At 29.7% G+C, this 9,708-nt stretch overlaps 1 long non-coding RNA gene across 1 annotated transcript; it reads right to left on the bottom strand.

Moving 5' to 3' along the window:
• Positions 1–5,630: 5,630 nt before the first annotated feature.
• Positions 5,631–8,924, bottom strand: LOC107870993. Its single transcript, XR_001674569.2, has 3 exons — positions 6,122–8,924; positions 5,973–6,022; positions 5,631–5,876 (listed from the first exon to the last, which is right to left on the bottom strand). It is a non-coding gene; the product is annotated as an uncharacterized LOC107870993 (long non-coding RNA).
• Positions 8,925–9,708: the final 784 nt, after the last annotated feature.

Raw genomic sequence — 9,708 nt, 5'->3', positions numbered from 1 at the left:
TTTTGCTACAATCGCATAATTTTTTTTGACTGGCATTCCATTTCCCATAATAGAATTGAACAATATAAACATGCTTCTCTTCTGGAGAATATTGCTTAAGAATTCTTCCATAGCCAATATTTGAAGTACCAGTATCAATTATTTTTGCCCAATTAATATTTGCAAGGGTAAGACAAGGTAGATTATTAATTTTAGCTTTAATATTTCTTACTGCAATAGTATGATTCTCAAACCATGCTTTAGGATTTTTCTTCAGTCTATCATACAAAATAGTTGTATCCTTTTTCAAATCCTTCACAAAATGAGATATATAATTTAGACTACCCATAAATCTTTGCAGCTGGATTTTGTCAGTTATTTTATCAGGAAATTTAAAAGCAAATTCAATACTTTTATTTATGAAAATGGTCTTTCCTCGATCAATATTATGTCCTAAAAATCTAATATTTGTCTGGAATAAAAACATCTTTGACCTCGAGATTACTAAGCCATTTTGTATATTGATCTTCCTGAAAAGATCTAGATGCTTAAAGTGTGTCTCTATATTTTTTGAGAACACCAGTATATCATCAATATAGACATAATAAAATTTTTGTGCAGCATAAAAATATCATTCGTGATATTCTGAAATTCTGAAGGAGCAATCTTCAGACCAAAAGGTATGATATTCCATTCAAATTGTCCCACTGGGACATTAAAATCAATTTTATATTTATCAGCTTTCAAAATCTAAATTTGCCAATAACTTAATTTCAAATCGAATTTTGAAAATATTAGAGCATCATGTAAATGATCTAACAAATCCTTTTTATTAGGAATTGGATATCTAATCCATTTGAGGACTTTATTCAAAGGTTTGTAATTAATAACTAACCTCGAAACTCCTCGTTCTTGTTCTGCATGCTTATTGACATAAAAAGCAGTACATGACCATGGGGATTTAGAAGGTCGAATAAGGCCTTTATACAGAAGAGGTTCAATTTTTTTTTACATAATTCTAAATATTCAGAATTCATTTGACAAGGTCTGGCCTTAGTAGGTATATTACCTTCTTGGAAATCATTTTTATATGGAAGACTAACAACATGTTGTTTTCTTTTCCAAAAAGCATTAGGATGGTCTCCACAAATTTGAAGTGACAATTGGCTTTTCAAAATCTCAATGTTTTCAATTCATTTTGAATTTTGAAGGGTTCCATTAATAGTTAAACAACATATTTCATTCTTTAAAAAATTCATTTTCTTATGTTCTGAAAGAATTTTTTCTTTAATCAGATTTAAATATCTAGTATATGGTGGATCACATCATTCAAATTGAATATTTTTATTTTCAAAAGTACCAATAATTTATTTTTCATCCCAGCGGACTAAAGGATACAAATGTAGAAACCATGATTTCCCTAAAATAATTTCATCATAAATGTCTTTAACTAAAACAAAGGTTTCAGGCATACAGACTTTGTCTTTACAAATATAAGCTTTAGGGATTTTATATTCTACCTCCATTTTTTTACCACTTGTATTTCTCACGGTATTAGTGGTTTTTAAAAAATACCTGAAAGGTATTATACCTTCTTGAATGCAGTTACAGCCTGCTCCACTGTCAATGAGAGCTGTAAATTCCCTCTTATAATTGTAATCAATTAGAAGGGTTACTTTAGTATAGAAGTATTGATAGGCAGTTTCTTCTAAAGTTTTAAAAAAAATCTCCTTCAGGGAGAGTTTGATTACCCTTAGTGGGTAATAACTTTGGGTTTTCTAAAGCAGAAACCCTTTGGTCTAATGTCAAATTATGACTCTTAAGAAAGGATATTTCTTTTTTGAGATTATCAATCTCGTTTTTTAGGTCCTGGGTTGTTGCTGGAATCGCTTCAACCTTTTGCCTTTCTTTTAGAAGTCGATTCACTACAATCATGGTATAAGGACCTTTTTGGGAGGAAATAATATGTATTTCCTCCTGAATTGGTGAAGAACTGGTGAATGGCTTGTCATCCTCCTTACTTAGCTCTTTAGCATTTCTAGTAGAGCTGTTAATTTGTCATCTTTCAAGACATTAGTTTCTACATCTTGAAATTGGGATATGATGTTATACAAAACACCCTCCTCCTCTTGATTTTCACAGGTTTGCCCTTCTTGGCAAGGAATGCACTCATTATCAGAAGGCATATAGTCTTCATGTTGAAGAGCTCTCAGGTCCTCATCGGTTGAATAATTTTTTTCCTCATTATCACTATGGTTTGGACTAGAATTTTTCGGAGAGGAATTTAGCAAAATCTTACATTATTATTATTATTATTATTATTATTATTATTATTATTATTATTATTACTTTTTTTCTATTACTATTACTACTATCATTATTATTATTAGATTATTATTATTATTATTATTATTATTGTACTATATACTATATATAAGTGAAGGTTGTGGTGACTATCAAAGGTATTTCGGTAATTTTAGTCACCCCAACCTTCATTTATGTATAGTAGTAAATAAAATAGCTATACATGCATATGGTTTTTTCCTTATATTTATTAGTTTTGTACTTATTTTTATGGTGCAGTAAAATGGTTACACATCCATATTGCTTTTTCATTATATTTATTAGTTTTTTCCTCATGTATTATTTTAATAATATTTTTATTTAGATCTTTACAATTGAATAATACGTGGCACTATTTTTTATAAATATCTTTTTGTTCCTTATTAAATAACTATCAAGGGTATTTCGATAATTTTATGGTGCAATAAGTGAAGGTTGGGGTGATTAAAATTACTGAAATATCCTTGGTAGTCACCCCAACCTTCACTTATATATAGTAGTACTCCCTCCGTTTCAAAAAGAATAATCTACTTTGATTTGGCACAAAGTTTAAGAAAATAAAGAAGACTTTTGAATCTTATGATCTTAAATTAAAGTTGAGTCAAATGTACCAAAATGCCCTTTAATCTTGTTGTCCTAAACATGTCATGTGGACAGTTGAAATTAAAGTACTGCCAAAAAAGAAAAGGGGTAATTCTTTTTTAAACATACTAAAAAGGAAAGTAGGTCGTACTTTTTTAAACAGAGGAAGTAATATCTTTTTGTTCCTTATTAAATGACTACCAAAGGTATTTCGATAATTTTATGGTGTGATAAGTGAATGTTGGGGTGACTACCAAGAGTATTTTGGTAATTTTATGGTGCAATAAGTGAAGGTTGGGGTGACTATCAAGGGTATTTCAGTAATTTTAGTCACCCCAACCTTCACTTATATATAGTAGTAATATCTTTTTATTCCTTATTAAATGACTATCAAGGATATTCCGGTAATTTTATGGTGCAACAAATGAAGGTTGGGGAGACTACTAAGGGTATTTTGATAATTTTATGGTGCAATAAGTGAAGGTTGGAGTAACTACCGAGGATATTTCGATAATTTTATGGTGCAACAAGTGAAGGTTGGGGAGACTATCAAAGGTATTTCGGTAATTTTAAGGTGCAATAAGTGAAGATTGGGGTAACTAACAAAGGTATTTCGATAATTTTAGTCATCCAGCCTTCACTTATATATAGTAGTAAATAAAATAATTAGACATGCATATGATTTTTTCTTATATTTATTATTTTTGTCCTCATTTTTATGGTGCAATAAAATGGTGCATATGCATATTATTTTTTTCTTATATTTATTAGGTTTGTCCTCATGTATTATTTTAATAATATTTTTATTTATACCTTTGTAATTGAATTATACATAGCAGTAATTTTTTATAAATATCTTTTTGTTCCTTATTAAATGACTACCAAGGGTATTTCAATAATTTTATGGTGTAATAAAATGGTTACACATCATATTGCTTTTTCCTTATATTTATTAGTTTTGTCCTTATTTTTGTGGTGCAATAAAATGGTTACACATGCATATTATTTTTTTCTTATATTTATTAGTTTTGTCCTCATGTATTATTTTAATAACATTTTTATTTAGACCTTTGAAATAGAATTAACATGATACTATTTTTTATAAATATCTGTTTGTTCCTTATTAAATGACTACCGAGGGTATTTCAATAATTTTATGGTGTAATAAAATGGTTACACATGCATATTTCTTTTTCTTTATATTTATTAGTTTTGTCCTCATTTTTATGGTGCAACAAAATGGTTACACATGCATATTATTTTTTTCTTATATTTATTAGTTTTTTCCTCATGTATTATTTTAATAATATTTTTATTTAAACCTTTGTAATTGAATTATACATGGTAATAATTTTTTATAAATATCTTTTTATTCCTTATTAAATTACTTATTTTTAATATCCTAAGGGTATTTCGATAATTTTATGGTGCAATAAAATTGTTATGCATGCATATTATTTTTTCTTTATATTTATTAATTTTGTCCACATTTTTATGGTGCAATAAAATGGTTATACATGCATATTATTTTTTTTATATATTTATTAGTTTTGTCCTCGTGTATTATTTTAATAATATTTTTATTTAGACCTTTGTAATTGAATTATACATGGTAGTAATTTTTTATAAATATCGTTTTATTTCTTATTAAATTACTTGTTTTTAATACCCCAAGGGTGTTTCGATAATTTTATGGTGCAATAAAATGGTTACACGTGCATATTATTTTTTCCTTATATTTATTAGTTTTGTCCTCATTTTTATGGTGCAATAAAACGGTTACACATGCATATTATTTTTTTCTTATATTTATTATTTTTGTTCTCATGTATTTTTAATAATATTTTTATTTAGACCTTTCTAATTGAATTATACATGACAGTATGTTTTTATAAATATCTCTTTGTTCCTTATTAAATGATTACCAAAGGTTTTTCGATAATTTTATAGTGCAGTAAATATTTCGAAATCAACATATGTCTTCTCAACTTATATATTTGAAACTTTCAAATGAGACGTTCATCATATACTTTTTCAGGAATATCCAAACGAAAGACTTGCCACCAACTATAGTTACAACAATCTAACTAGATTTTTATCTACTTAAATAATCACATTTGTATTTGTTAGATCAGTCTAGAAAACTTATTTTGTTCCACACTAAATGTATATACTATGTTAACGTTGATTCATTCTACTACATTTCTTTTCTTTTACTCTTATACTAAACAACTATAACAAGAAGGGAATAATCTTCCCCAAAGTTGGATCCACTACGAAAAAAAAACTCATTTTGTAGAGGGTTTATTGTTAATTTGTGTGAGTTTTTAACTCCCATAAAAAAATTTGAGGCGGTTTCATACAACGCAATAATAAGCCATGCCACGAGCAAATTTGTGACGGTTTTGTAGAACCTCCACTACCAACTGCCACAAAATAAATTTTTAATTTGTGACATTTTTAAAATCGAATTTGTAGCAATTTATAACCTCCATAATATGATTTTAGATTTTTAATATCTTCAATCTTTGGGGGCTTATAACCCCAACAATATAGTCTCAATATCTTGTATAATTTTTTGGTAGGCATTTAATAACCACCACATATTGTTTTAAGTTTTAAAAAAAATAAAAAACTTTAGAATTATATTCATACGTACGAATAATTTTCTATACTATCATTTATAACATACTTAATAGAAACTATCAGCGTACCAAACAACACAATTACAACATATACAACCACTTATAACATAAACTAAACTAAAAATATTCCGAATACAAAACAGTACAAATCTAACTTCATGTCACACATAATTAACAATCTCAATTTCAATAACCTAAAGTTTACAACTTCAGCTCCATAAAAATCTAATATGAAAAGATATCAAATATTTGCATGGTGATTCTCCATCCACGGATAAAGTAAGCGCATTTTCGATTTGCATCACTGGACTGAAATAATTAATCAATCTGTAGACGACTTCCAAGCAAACAACTTAGATTTAGAGCAGCGAATTTTTAAAAATAATTAAGTCAGCTAGGAGAACACTAGAAACAAGTGTATACCTCTCTCCATATGTCAAATGTTGTCTACCAATATCTTCAGATGCAACCATCTACAAGTTAGACATCACCAGTAAGCACATATATTATACAAACATACATCCTTCGGCAAATTCAAGCCAATGCAGTATAGGCAGTTGAATTATACATACACGAGATTCCAAGTTCATCAGAATGGCAGGCTTTGTTGCCTGTTTAAGCAAGGTTTAGCTGCACTTGGTCAACTGCATTAGATGACAACTTATAAACCATTAAATACTTTAAAAAAACTGAATGCAATGTGCTAATTAGTTAATTACAAGAAACCACAATAGTTATAATCCATTACTAAATTAGAAGTATTTCATTAAATTAACGTTGTTAATAATACTTTAGAATCTAAATTTGACTAATAATATTTTATATAGTTATTTAATATTGAGGATAAAAAGGAAAAAAGCTATAATCAAACTCTCTTAATTTTTTTGAAGTAGACAAGTAAACTAAAATATATATTTTTGATATAAAGACCAAGTAATATGAAATAGATGAAGCAAACAACATAAAACTTGGGGAAGGGTGGATATGGAAAGGAAGCAAAACATAAGGAATATATAAACAAGAATCTGACCTTTGGAAGCGGACAAGGAAATAAGGAACTGTTGGTATTCAGTCTTTTTCCAATTCATTCAACTTGTGAATTGGAAAACAACAGAGTTAAAAACAATGAATACTATTAACCAATATGGTGAGCCAAGATACTATAATCATGCATCAATGAAGAAAACCATTCATATGAAGTTCCCCATGAGTACATAAATAACATTGTAGTAAGAAAATGAACATAAGTACATGACTGAAACATGAGAGTTAATTAATAAGAAAAGAGATACAAGTTGGTATAGTATAACTAATTCCACGAATTAAATTACAGGCACAAACAGGAATCACTAACTAAATTCGAAAAGAGACACCAAAGAGCTTGAGAAATATTTTTTATTCTTTGTAGTAGAACCAGCTAATAGTTTTTTTTTTAAGGAGAGAGTAATAGCCAGAGTTTTTGACCAATTCATTCTTATTGTTTCACCCAAACTTTAAGTAACTTAACTTGAAACATCCTTTAAGTTTTAAAAACTTGACCAAAAGCATCCCTCTGTTATGTTTTTCATCCATTCCTAACAGAAGATTGTTTATTCACGTGACTCATTTCTTTCTTTTTCCATGTCTAATTCTAAGGGGAGTTTTATAAGACACAAGCTTCTGTCTTTTTTTTCTGGAGAGTTTACGTTCTCCCGCCTCCAAAGGGTCATAGAAATTAAAATTGTCTTCTCCAGTGAAGTTTGTCTTGTGTGTAGCTTTATTTATTGTGATATTTTGTGGTTAGTGTGATAGGAGTAAATAACAGTAATAAAATCATGGTATATTTAAATGACAATTATTTTAGTATAGGGGTCAAGTAAAACGAAACAAAGGGAGCACATTATTTTATACATTTTGCACTACTGCACATTTCTTGCATTCTGCACATTGCTTATCTCATGAATACTCCCTTCGTCAATCTTTACCTACCGAATATTGAATTGGTAAACACCTTAAGAAACAATAAATAATAGGTTCAATTCTACTATATCAAAATTTAAATATTATAAAGTTAATGCTTTGAAAAATTCAACGAATTTAATAGCAAAGGTAAAATTGACTCAAAATGGCAAATTATCCATTGATTTTTCAAACTGAATAGATATTGTTGGACATCTATTTCTAGGATATTGTTGGACATCTATTTCTAGTATACTGGACAATTAAAGATGAACAGAGAAAGTAATTCTTTGGCATTTTGTACAAATCTTTAGCAATTAGTGGAATGTCACATTTCTGTACTTAATTACTGCAGCTTTCTAGATGTCCTAAATTATATCTAATACCATCAATACAAAATTCTAAAAGAGATAGGAAGATATAATTGGGCAAAAAAAACTATGGACAATTATTTTCTTGGAGAAAGACAATACAAAGCAAGTTTTTAGTGTTCTTACGGAGAATAAGGAACTTAAAGGGAAAGAAGAGTAAAAAGGTCACATGAATAAACAAACTTCTGTTAGAAATGGATGGAAAACATAACAGAGGGCTGTTTTTTATCAAGTTTTTAAAACTTAAAGGATGTTTCAAAATCATAGCCAAAACAGTTCACATCCATGTGGTGAAAAAGACTATAACAATTTGACTTCAGAATGAAAGATAGTAACTAAGTCAGGATTATTGAACTTCTAACTAAAACGGTAAGTAAAAGTACATTTAGGGTAAAAAAACAGATTACGAAAAATATACCATTACACTAATAACATCAGAAACCAGCGTCCAGAATTACCAGTTTTGAATCTAAGAATCTGTACAAGGAAGAAAAAGGGTAGAAGAAGATTTAAGATGCTTTAAACAAGAGAGAAAACCTGAGGCGAATGAATCCGCCATGCCCTTTAAACAATTCTCTAGTGAATTTGACCGGAGCAGGCGGCGGCGAGGGGGCAGAAGAAAGAGACAGCGTGGGGGGAAAAGCAACGGCGGCTGCATGTGATGGAGAGGGGGCCCGACGTCTGTCTTGGGTTCATCGGCGGTGGAGACGGTGGTTGGCTCGGAGGCATCGCCGGCTGGTCTGTTCGAGAGTTCGTCGGCTGGTGCGATGTTGCGCTGGTTTGCTGGAATCGCTGTAACGAGGAGAAAGGAGGCGGCGCAGACAGAAGTCGGGGTTTCGCCGAACATTGTTGTCTATCGTCGGTGGTTAGAGAGAGAAGAGCGACGCTGGTCTGATGGAGATGTGGTGGTCGCCGTCTGTATGGCGACGTGGTTCGTCGGGGTGGCGATAGTCTTACCATTAACGTGGCTCGCCAGAGCGTGGGGTTCATCGGTGGGGTGAGTTACCGCAGAGCAATGAGAGTAGAGAGAGTAAGTGGAATGGGTGTGCGGCTGATGGGAGAAAAATGGGGAGTAAGGGTTTTGGATATTGTTTAAAAGAAAATAATAGACTGAGTTGATCTCAGCCATTGGATCAACTTTGATAAACGGCTGAGATTAAATTAATTTAAAAATAGGCAAGAAATTGAATTTTAATTTGGAATCAACATTGATGACGATTTATCAATTTTAGCTAAAATTGACATCAATTAAGTACAAAAGTAGCTAAAAATTAATGACATAGAAAAATTAAAGAAAATTGGTTATTATTTTAATAATAATGAAGTAATAAAATGCCGATATTAAAATAAACTATGTGTGTAAGTTGATGTTACGTAAAAATATATGATAACGTGTTTGTAAATTATGAGTGTGCATATTTACAAAAATGATTTAATAAATATTAACAAGATTATATATAAAAAAAATTATATTTAAATTGATAAATTGTAAAAATGATATCAAAAGTAATAAAATAATTTATATATTTTTTAATTCATGAATGTGACACGTCGACATTTGTTTGATACAAGAATAATGTGTAAAAAAAATATTAATATTTAAAATTAATAATTTTAATAAAATAACAGCCTAAAAAGAGTATCAGCGGACAAATTGGGTGTCAACTTTAGGTACCACCAATAGTCGTTACCATAACAATCATCGGTCTCTACCAACAATCACCTCCATCAATTATCATTATATATTTCTAATTATCATCGTTATTTATCACCACAATTTTACTATTATTATTACCCAACTCTCAACAGTTACCACCAAACTGCCATCTTATGTTGTTAGCATTCTACCA

Source organism: Capsicum annuum, chromosome 5, assembly GCF_002878395.1.
Source record: "Capsicum annuum cultivar UCD-10X-F1 chromosome 5, UCD10Xv1.1, whole genome shotgun sequence".
Taxonomy (NCBI): Eukaryota; Viridiplantae; Streptophyta; class Magnoliopsida; order Solanales; family Solanaceae; genus Capsicum; species Capsicum annuum.
Note: the sequence above shows the minus strand (reverse complement) of the source record. Positions and strands in the feature narration are given on the sequence as shown.